The sequence below is a fragment of the Anomalospiza imberbis genome, chromosome 9 (genome assembly GCF_031753505.1).
Source record: "Anomalospiza imberbis isolate Cuckoo-Finch-1a 21T00152 chromosome 9, ASM3175350v1, whole genome shotgun sequence".
In the NCBI taxonomy this organism is placed as follows: domain Eukaryota; kingdom Metazoa; phylum Chordata; class Aves; order Passeriformes; family Viduidae; genus Anomalospiza; species Anomalospiza imberbis.
Genome location: NC_089689.1, coordinates 15595291 through 15606915, shown reverse-complemented (window position 1 = coordinate 15606915; position 11625 = coordinate 15595291). Strand labels below are relative to the sequence as shown.

Genomic DNA, 11625 nt, shown 5'->3' with positions numbered 1-11625 from the left:
GAAATCAAAGATGAGCATGGAAAAAAGACCCCTCTTTGCCTATTGAATCATTGATCAGACAAGCACAGTAGATATTTGCATGGATCCTTAGTAGTTGGGTCTCAGTAGCTGCCTTAGATAATTGTTGAAAGGGAAAGAAGTAAAGAGCAGCAAATGTAGACATTTCATCCACCTGTTTTTCCCAGTAATGACAGACTTTCTTATGGGTTGCCCTCTCACTTCTGTCCTTCTTCAAGTACAGAGGAGTCACCATCTGCTTATGGTATTGATAATGTTATTACTTTCAACCATCTAGTTTAAACCAGGAACAAGAAATAATGAAATTAACTGCCTTCCCTTGTTAGCAAATGTTGAGGAGAAATTGTCTGACTGGGCCAGGAGGCATTGAGAAAGAAAGAGAGAAGAAAAGCAAAGGTTCAGAAATCAAATCTGATTTGCAGTGGGACTAATTTCACATTGTATTATTCCCTCCTCAAAAAGCCATTTGATTGAATTGGAAAATACATGTGAAAATACTATGAACTCCGAAAGTTTCAGGAAGCCTTCACAGTGACCAGGCTATGGTCAGTCACTGGCTCTTAGTTGAAACCATAGTGTTCCCATCTTCCCATGTCCCTGAGGGCTTATCAGTCCAATTAATTTTTTTTGGGATGCAGTCATCCCTACCTATATTTCTTACACCATCTCTGTGACATTTTTGATCCTCTTTTTCAGTGTTTTCAGCTCGTGCAGTTCTCTGTTCTCTTTCTGCTTCCCTGTACAGGTGCAGAGAACTTTCTGTGCAGCAGAGGCCCCTATCACAACCACAGCATGCGGGGATAACTGCCTCTACAAGGAGGAGGTTAGCTCTTTTCCCTCCTCATGAAACATCCTATCTGCTGCCCTCAGGACTCATGACAGCTCAGTGGAGAAGAGCTGTTGAGTATGCCCAGATAAAGCAAAGCAGATTTGCCTTAGTAAGAGTGAGGTGACAAAGTCATCCTTGGCTTATGGGTTTATGATCCTCACAAACAGCTTTAGCACTAAAGCAGAAGCAACAAAATTTTGTATTGTTCTGTTAAGAAGACAGAAAGTCAGAGGAGTTTAAAAAAGAGGAATAAAACCTCTTTAGGCTGAGTAAGTGAAAACAAAGGAGGGAACATAATAATGTACAATCACAGCTCTTCCTCAGTGTGGCAGCAGCATCTGTTAAAAAATGCAGGACACTTAAAACTGGCAGGGAACTTGGAAAGTCTCGTTTAGCTGCAGAACTGGGCTATGCCACAGGGACAAGGGCTTCAGTCAGTTGCAATACAGTTTCCTATTAAATGCTGAACTACCAGTGGCTGTGGGCTCTGGTTTCTTCACATTCTCCCTTTCCTCTACTGTTTCTCCAGTGCTTCCTGGTTATGTTAAAAACTAATGCTTGGTCCTCTGAGACACCCATTGACTGTGATTGGTGTTACAAGCCACCTCGTGATGGGCTGTAGTAGAAAAAGCCGTTGCCACTGGAGGTGAACACAAGGTGAGATAAAAACTGAACAAAAATATGGCATTGTTCTTTTTAAACTGAAAATTCAAGTCCAAGGTGTGAACAGCATAACCTTCGAATAATAAATGTGCAGACAAATCTTTCAGGTGCACTATGAGAGCTATTTTGGAAGACATAACTGCAAGCCTCTTGAGTTAGATGTAGTGATTGCATCGATGTAGACTGCCCCAGCAAAATGTCTTTTCATGACCAAGGCAGAGGATTTCATTAAGAGTGCTGTTATGTTTTCACTGCCTAGTTAATTTTGCTTTCTGAGGCTCTTCCAATGTCTCAGTTCACAGGAAAGTATGTCAGGAAGAATTTTCAATTCTTCCCATGGCATGTACTTTTGGTGGAGATTTTATTTTACAGAAATGTAGAAGCTCATTTCTGTCTAGTATTATTTGGCTGGCAGAGGTCGAGCTGGGAGGGAAGGCACTCCAAGGAAACAACACCCTCTTCGTAATAACCATTAGGCAACAGGCTCAGCTATCACTGGTACACAGAATCTCAGCTGGTTAAACTGCCTACATTTCTCTCTGAAGTTAACAGTAGAATAGCCAAGTAGAAATCATTCCCCAGATGTTACAAGTGCTCTGAAATATGTTTGAAACTATCTAAATACTTTACACTTCTTATAAATTCATATCTTGATCCCAGAAGAGGATCCAGTGCACTCACCATGGACTAATAAACATTTAGAAAAGTTAAATTACTTAGAGATATTTAAGTATCATACAAATATGTGAAAGTGTAGACACTCTCCAGCATAAAACAGAACCTGCAAAGAGCTTTGTTTATTTAATTGCATTTTGGTTCATCCATTTAATAAAGAGGATCATTTTTTAACCTCTCCAGTTACAAACAGAATTTCAGATTCTGTTACAACAGACTGGAGAAAGAGAAATCTTAAACCGAAGGCATTTAGTCACCTGCAGAGTGGGAGAGATTGAAAAGGAAAATAGATTTACTGCCTTCCACATCAGTTTGAAGGCAATTTGTGTTTGAATTCCTCTTAAATCAATTTCTGAATAATATTAGTTGTCTGAAATGAAGCAAAATTATATTGGAATTCAGCCTCATTTTGCAGCACAGAGAAATTCTCTCTCTTTGTCCTTGTTACTCTTTAAGTCATCTGTTTTCCCTTCATTTATTCTTTCATGATGTGCTCTGCCTGCTGACGAGTGAGATGCAAACAGGAAGTGGGAAGGAGCAGGCTTTGTCTGTCCTGCTGGTGTGCTTCATACATTTGTGAAGAATCAGACCTGCATCATAAAACCAACCGAAAGCCACGGAGTTACCTCTCTAAAAAATGTAATGGACTGTACTGAAAGCCTAACTTTGACTGATGTGAGGTTTGGGACTTCATCCAGGTAAGAATTCATGCAGCAATGAGCACAGATAAGGCAGCTGACCCAGAGTAGGGCCAAACTGTTTACCAGCAGATGTGTTTTTGAAAATCTTCCTTAACTGGTCATGGCAGCGGAAAATACCCTGCTGTTAAACGCATCTGCAATCCACTGCGCTCCCAATCCACCTACAAAAATTCTGACCTTTAAAGAAATGATGGAGAAGCTGGTGATTTTTTCCATGGCATTGAAGCTCAGTCTATTTTAGGCTCCAAGGCAATTGCAGCCCTTTTTGCTCCCTATTTCACATCACTTTTAAGTCTTGTTCTGGCCACTATGAACCCTTCAGCACTTCTCCCTGTGCAATCACTCGAGTCAAGATCTGTGATTTGTGATTTGCAGATGACATGTACATTTCTTGGCTGATGGCTGTTAAAGCAGTTTGCAAACCTAAGGCAATAAAGTGCAGGGATGCAGTTGAAGCTTTCTGTTGCCACACTGAATTGCCATTCTCATGCAAATGAATAATAAGTTCCTCTAGGACTGAAAATAATCTGTTGTAAATTTCTGCATTAATTTTTTAAGTAAATAATTTTGCCAATTATCATTATATACCTCCTGTAGATGGGAATATAATATTTAAGCAGCCTGTGTATCAAAAACAGTGATGCAGCTTGCTGTGTACGAAAAAGAAAAGAACAATCAGTTTCTGCATTCACCAAATCCAGGTCCTTTAATCCCTTCAGTATGGAAATCTATTTATTACTGAGCTGCAGAACACAGTAACAATTCCTAAAGTGTTAACACAATTATTTATACATTTCTGATCATCTTTCTTATAAATATTTATAAAATACATACTGGGAAGTATGTACCTTTTAGAAAACTCAGTTTCTTTGTCATTTTCTTAAAATATTCAATTCTCTTAAAAGATACCTAAAAAAAAACCCTGCTGGATTTTGTTTTAAGTGGCACTATAAATGTACAAACAAAATGTAATCTTAAACAGAAAATAGTATGATTACCATCAGAAGGATTACTGTGGTTTGTTGTTCAGAGAGCAGGAAACACAAGATGATTTTTTCACATACTCAGTCTCAGCTTGCAAAAAACCAAATATATTGATGTGCCTTGGCCTTAATGTGCATCCTAAAGTCTACATATTGTATAAATTCCTAATCCTGTCAAAATGTAAGTCTGAAGATTAGCAGAATGTATAATAAATGATTCCATGTCATTACACATAAAAATAGTATTGCTAAATCAAGTGTGGCCCTTTATAAATGTAAAAAAGACCAACTTAAGCAGATTTGTGCTTTATAATTCTACAGCTCTGACTAGAAAAAATGATTGACTAAAAGAGATTCCCCATTTCTCTGATACAAATCAGTTTGTCTTCATACACATGCAAAAAGACATTGGAATAGATTTCTTTAGCATATAACTTAATATTTATTGAGATTTCTTGTACATTTAATTATTAATGCCAGCAGTGTTACAGTATTTCTGTGAGGTTGCTATTACTGACCCTGTACCTGTTGGTTTTTTCCCCCTCATATTATTTGCTCTACAAGCATGAAGGCATAGCACTTACCAATTATTTTGTGTGACAGAGTCAAAAAGACTTACAGTCACTAGGTCTCTTATTTGGCAGCATTTCAGGGCTTGTCATCCTACAAAATATTGTTTAGTTTAATCATTTTATAGTTAGTGCATTTGGCACATTAATGATAAACATTTACAGAACAACCATTTCTCAGTGTATTAAAATGAATCTTGTAGAAATGTTCAGTGAAGCCAGAAGAAAATATAAACCACATATAGAGTGCAGATAACCTAGACACAGTAGTACTACCATTACAAGGTGTGGTGATTTTGACTGTTGGGGTAGTCTATTACAGACACCTTCCTATGAAAAAATCTGTTTTTTATTTATCATTTCCCCTTAATGAAATTAAATAATTAGAATAACATAGAAAAGGCAAATTAAAAACTTACTCTGCTGTATATAATATACTATGTAATATATAATATGAAGGCTGTTAGGAATAATGTATGAACACAAGCCTTTTATGGAGTTGTGACACCTTTGCATGGCTTAAATGGAGAATAAGTCAGTAGTGATCTTGTTGGTGGAAAAATTGGTTATAGACAGTCTTTTTCCTCCCACACCTTTTAAATAACCCAGCCAACCAGAGAACTCAGAATGAGTGAAGTCAGTACACAGCTGCAGGATGCAGTGCTACTGAGCTTAGTAGTAAAACTCTCACTACTTCAATGGAGGCAAATTTCTCCCCAGCATTTTCAAAGGTGCCTGGAGGGTGCACATCACCAACATAAGGAATTTTAAGGAGGTATTTCACAGTGATTGAAAATAATATTTTTCAGACATATCTTATCCAGATGCTGAGATGTAAAAATAGTGCCTACAACAAGCATTAAAATAGGGCAGTTCCTTAATGATGAAAATACCTCTCATCCAGCTCTTGCGATCAATTTCCACATTGTACCAGTTTTGCACATTCTTGAGTGTACTGATCCAGATTCTGAAGGTCTAACATGCACAGCAAGCCTCCAGCCATCGAGGACAGCAGGAGCTCTGCTGGAGTCAAGCCTCCAGGACTAGACATAGAACCTACTCCTAGGCTCATTATTTCTTTCACTTGAAGAACTAAAAATGACCAAAAGAGCTAACTATCATTTACAGAAGGAAATTAAATGTCCTGGTAATCTAAATCTTGGACTAAATTGGGAACATATCTAGCACTGACTGTCTTGGACAGGCACTATTAACACATTTATTGGGCAGGACTGAGTGGATCTGACACATAGAGGCACTGGGAGAGGAAGTACTGAAGACTGAATGTAAAAGCACAATGCTGTAATCTCTCATTATTTTCTCCCTTTTTAAGTTCACTAGGAGCAAACCTAAGAGAGTCAGGGGTCTCTCTTTGTGCATGCCAAGGAGCTTCTTCCTAATGCTAGTTGTTGGGAAGGAAATAATCTGCTTTTTTTCTGCTGTCAGGGAACACAAGCACCAACCAGCACAATTACCTCCCTCACACACATCTCTCCAAAGATCCCCAGACCCTCTATGAACAGGACAGTATGTCACCAGCAATTCAATGGACAGAAGAAGTTGAATCCATAACTTGTTGAGATCCATTCTCAGCCCTTCTTCCACACTGCTGCTGGACCAGAGAGGGAGTGAGTGTTCAACCCTGTCTCCTGCAGTGCAGAGGGAGCCAAAGAGTAGGGTGTGGGACTGGAATGGCAGGTATAGGTAATGCAATACAACTCCATCATTTGTTACTCCCCAGAATTTCTCGTGTTTCAAGCTGCAGTGTGGCTGTGGGAGCTGTGTGGTGTTTATGAGCAGGTGTTCAGCAAGGAAAGAAAAACACCTGTATGAAGCTATACTCTGGGAGAGCTCCTCTGGGAGTTCATTCTTTCTGGACCTTCTGTGAACCATCTTGTCAGGGGGCTTAAATGACCTTATGAGAGGGATCCAGATCTTAAAGTAAATATATCAGCTATGCTTTATTAGGGAAATAGGCAGGAGAATCCTCCATGTCCCAGTTTCGGTTCCTTTAAGGAAGCCAACCTCTTTGCAAAAGGGTCCAACGACATGCTGAGGTCTATGCTACATCAGGGCAGTTTTTTTCCTCCTTACCATTTTTTTGAAAAATAGCAGCCAAATCAAAATCTTATATGGGGGAAAAATGTGAATGAATATTCAGTTTGGGTAAGGGTAATAATAAAATATTTTTGTTTCAGTATTCTTGGAACTAAAAATTCCAGTGTTGGAAAGCTTTCTTAAAACAAATTTTTCAATTTCAATTCAGGCTTTAAAACTAAACTTAAAAAACCAAAACCAACTTAAAACAAAAGAAAATACTAGAATCATAACAGAAATAACTCTTCTACATAATCCAAACAGAAAATTTCTCGGTCTGGATAAAATTTCTTATCCATTCCTTCAGTATTATAGAGAGCTTTTTTCAGAATAGAAACCAGACAATCTCTGAATACCACCGACTGTTCAAAACAAGTCCTTACATGCCACTTACAGTAGGACCAGTGCCCTTGACCCTGTACTTACCAGCATAGGATTCAGGGCTTTATTATGAGAATATATGTATATAGTAAGAAAATAAACTGGTTAAATTATTAAAAGGTGACAAATCATTTGGCTTTGTTCAATCTGAGTGTCTTCATTTATGACCACTGACGCAGACAAATATATTCCCTCTTTGGGTAAATTTTGGATATGACTGTATATTTTTCTTTTGTTATAGGAAATGCTGGCATGTCATAGTCCCTCTGACGAGCAGAGTGTAATAAGCACCAGACACTGGGAAAATACTTCCTATCTGTTAGAAGAAGGTGACAGTTTTCAAATAGATGATACACAATTTAGTTTTGTTGGTGAGTTATGTACACTGGGTTTCACATTAAATCTATCACTGAATACACATTTATCATGGTAACAAGATCGTCACTTAATAGAGTCGCTAATATTCCCTCTCAGGATATATAGCGGTAAATATACATTTAAAAATTAAAAAAAAAAAAACCTCAATGCATATTTAAGTGCATTGTATTCATTACAATATTCATTAAATAAGGAAATGAATAGCAATCAGAGAAAGCATGAGAGATGAAGAAGGAGCTGTAGCATAGAACAATGATCTGGGGAATATCTCTGATGTGGTGATTGTTTTCTTCCAGCATGCTCTTTAGTGTTGCCTTTACCCCAGAAAAGCTTTCAGATCCCAGCTGCTTCTATATTGATGAGTATGGGGAACAGAACAAACTCTAGCTGTGAATGTTCGATCAATCTTTATATAGGTAAAATTGCCACTCTCCAGCTGATTTATGTAATGATTTTAGTTTGTGCCAGGAAAGCTGTAACAGAAATCCACTCCTGTGCAATTAATTGTTTAAATCAAATGCACATCCCTGCAGTACAGGATGCTTATGCCTAAATTTTGTAGGAGACAAGACCATACGTCTTGAATAAAAGATGGAGAAACTGGTTGAAGTTTACTTTCTGCTATCCAGGTGCCAGAGCTGCTTCTTGCCTTCTTCAAATGTAGTCTATTTAATCTCCTGTAGTGTAGGAAATTATGTTCAAAATCTCTGTGATCCTCTCTCCCTACTAAGTTATGCAAGTAGTGACAAGTATACACTGCAAGTCTTGAGATTTTATCTTTAATGTGTGGCTATGCACTGTTGATCAAGAGAGCCTGGTAGAAAAACATTATTTTCAGGTGTGAAAAACCGTCACCTTTATCAAATAATTTCTCTCGCATCTCTCCCAAGGCATTGTACCCTATTTAAACTTGGGAGGTTAAGTTTGTAGCATTCATTATGACTGAAAATTTAGTTGACACAATCATGATGCTCCCTTTATTAAGTGTTACTGTTAAACAATATTAAAATAATGTGGTTGGCCTTTTGAAAGGTTCACAAGATATTTATTTCTTTGTCTTGTCTCTTAATTGCATCTGCTTTATAAAATTCTGATATGCAAGCTAATGTTGCTGCTATACGCCTCGTTTGCCACATATTATCTGATTTATCTATGCATATCTTACAATTTATAGACATCTCATAAGGTCTTACAGCTCTGCCTGATGTGTATAATTGAAATGCTCATGCGTAATGTAAATGTCTTTTGACAGAGCTACGTCTTGAATCTGGTTGGTAGGTTTCCTTGAACCTCAAAACAAATCAGAAATAAATTCTGGCAGATAGTGTGGCAGTTTTACTATACTCAGAAAAATGCATTCTGTAAGAATCTTCACTCATGCCATTATATGAATTATTAGCTAGAATAACAACGAGTTTCAGAATCCAGAGCAAGAGTTATTCCTGTATCCAGATATCCCTACTAAAAATATCTCCCTTACCCACTAGTCCTCTCCCAGTCTGATTCATTTTATTTAATACCTTCAGCTCCCATTCATCACTACCCCTTGGCAAACAATTAGTCTCCAGCCTTCAGGATAACTGTTCTTTCGTCAGTAATTTGCAATATCCACTGTCATGACCTGTAAAGCTCTGGACAGGGTATTGATCTAACCATGCTTTGTGCAAGCAGTGGGTCCAGAGTCCTGAAGGGGTCCTTCAGTTAAACTTTGGGGAAACTCCTCATTCAATCCCAAGTGCAGGACTCATGATGCACATAGTATATGTGTGTAATATGGAATGCTTCCTACTACCCATTGCCACAGAGTGGGCAGCACTTCAGGAGCTGTGGAAGGTGCCAGGATTTTTACTAGAGAAAGGCAGGTTCCTGTGCATCCATGCAACCTTGCTAACCAGCAAAACTTACAGATACATAAAGAAATTTTTCTCAGCATCTGTCCAGAATGGGATAACTGAATGGGTGTTCAGAAATGTTGCTTCACCCTCTTGCTGGGGGTGAGTTAGCTCTGTATTGCCTCTCACAATTGGCTGCAGCTACAGGGCCCAGTGCAGTCCTGAATTATCATCAGACATTTGTTACTTGTGCAAGATCACTTACTTGGGCTGAAAATCTTCCTGAAACACCATGTTCATGGTGCAAATTGTGTTGTTCTCTCCAACCAGCCAGGAAATAAGCTGGGCAGCAGTTCAAGCAGGCACCATAACTCTGCTTTTGGGCAATAGCTTCTACATTTAGAAGGCAGTTCGTTAATCATTATTCCTTTTCTCTCTGCATGCAGGTCCTTTTCAAGACTGAGATATCAAGGCTCACGTTTGCCCGGACATTAGTAAGAGCTGCACCTCTGGGGATCAAGCCACAGACACTTTACAACAGACTAATCAAAATGAAAAAGCTCAAACCTATAGGATGTGAGAATCAGATCTTTCTATGGAAAAAGAGAAGGCCTCTAACATTGACTCCTTCACTCCATTGGCCACAAAGCCTATTCTGGATAGGGAATTGGAGATGTTGCTGAGTTCTTTTAATAGAAGTGGGAGAATCAAAAGGCACTTTTTTTTTTTTTTTAAGATTATCAAGTGCTTAGGAGAGAATCAAACAATCAGCAACATCAAAACCTGATGCAATTCTCCTGAAAGGCACCGTGATGTACTGGAAATGCCACATCTCCATCCTGGGACCCAGTGTAATTATCTGGGGAAAACAGAGTGATTTCCTAACCACTGACTTCCCATAGGTCTAGGTCAACGTGGCCTGATGGTTTTCAGCAAAAGGCTCCCAGTAGTCTTTAAAAACTGACAAATTATAGAGCTGTTTGTTGCGGCTTGTGAGCCAGGAGGGTGTGGGACATCAGCTGCCATGGAAAGAAGGTGATGTTACAGGGAGTGGAAATAGACTCTCCTTTGCTTGCAGGACTTCTCTGCTGAGCTACAACAGCTATGGCAAAACCATTTACTGCCATCAAGAGGCAGCTATGAGAGAAGAATATGAAATATGCTGTTTCTTATCCAGTGTTTCCCAATGACCAATTTATTATTTTCACCATGTCCAGCACTGTGGAAGGGTGCATCAGGGATCTGCCTTTCTCTGCTCTGAATAACTTAAGTCAGGATGCAACATGTGAAATAATTGAGCTGACCAGAATTTACAGCTCTAGGTAGAGTTTCTTCTTTCTGTTGGGTTTGTGAGTCATGACAATAAGAGCATGATGCAAAATGTATATGCTCATTTCTTTATCATTTTTCATTTTCATGCTCTTTTATGACTCAGATCAGCTCTAGCATGGTCCAGCTCTCTTAGGCAAGAGTTTCTACAATGATTAGGTATCATCTTTAAAAATGAGAGCAACAGACAGATCATGTGAGCCATGCTTTTTCATTTTTCACTCTGATCTTCACATAGTAAGTCCCGCATGACTCTCAGAGAGGCCTGTCTTGTTTAATGTGGACTTTGTTGGGCTGTAATTTATTTTACTTAATTATTTATGGCTACATTATGTACATTAGCTGCACTTGTCTAAATAACAAGGGTTGCAATGGAAGACTGCCTGTTCAGCTGATTAATTCCTATTACTTTCTGCATTTCTTCAGGTAATTTTGTGATGAGTTTAGATTGCTGTTTATTGTTCCTGGGCTTGTGTCTAGCAAGAGCACTCTGAGACAATCCAGAGTTAGAATAGGCACCAGCAGAACTTAAATGGATACATAAGATTGGATCCATTCTGCACTTAAAGATTATTCCAGAAGGATAGGGAAGTGTTTGAGAACTGAATGAATAAAAGATCACTCCAAGCTATTTTTTTAATTGAGTGCATTTAAATCAAGAGCTCATTTTATTTTTTACAGTTTTGAGACTTTTTAATTTTTTTAATATTCTACATTTCATTCATGAAAGTAAGGGAGCATACCACATAATAAGTGGAAACTTACCCAGAAAAAAAGAAATAAATTGAAAGATTTGTTTCTTGTCTGACACATTCTTTTGTCTGCTTTTTACTACTTGCTAACAGCTTGCAGCCATGGCAGGCAGCTAGCAGACCAAGTGCAGATTAACCATTTTAATATTTATTGATAGGAAAATACCCTGAGCACACTTTTAATATGGGTTCCTTGGACATAAGGGCATCAATGGCTCTATAAAATGTAAATAGATTCTTAATTACCTCAAGTGCCCCTTCTGCCCAAGTGCCTCTTTCACCTGAAATACGTCTCACTGGTAATGAGTCCAAATATTGCTAATGGACTGTCAAGGGCATATTGTGGAATCTTTTTTTCATGGGTGCCTCACTGGTAATGTGTAGAGTTTGCTGCTTCTTCAGTTCAGGGAAGTTTTCA

The 11625-nt window shown here is 38.4% G+C and overlaps 1 long non-coding RNA gene across 1 annotated transcript; it reads right to left on the bottom strand.

Annotated features, from left to right (window-relative positions):
• Nucleotides 1-1085: 1085 nt before the first annotated feature.
• LOC137478976 (uncharacterized) lies at nt 1086-6252 on the bottom strand. The gene is made up of 3 exons (XR_011001917.1): nt 6012-6252; nt 4454-4532; nt 1086-1463 (listed from the first exon to the last, which is right to left on the bottom strand). It is a non-coding gene; the product is annotated as an uncharacterized lncRNA (long non-coding RNA).
• Nucleotides 6253-11625: the final 5373 nt, after the last annotated feature.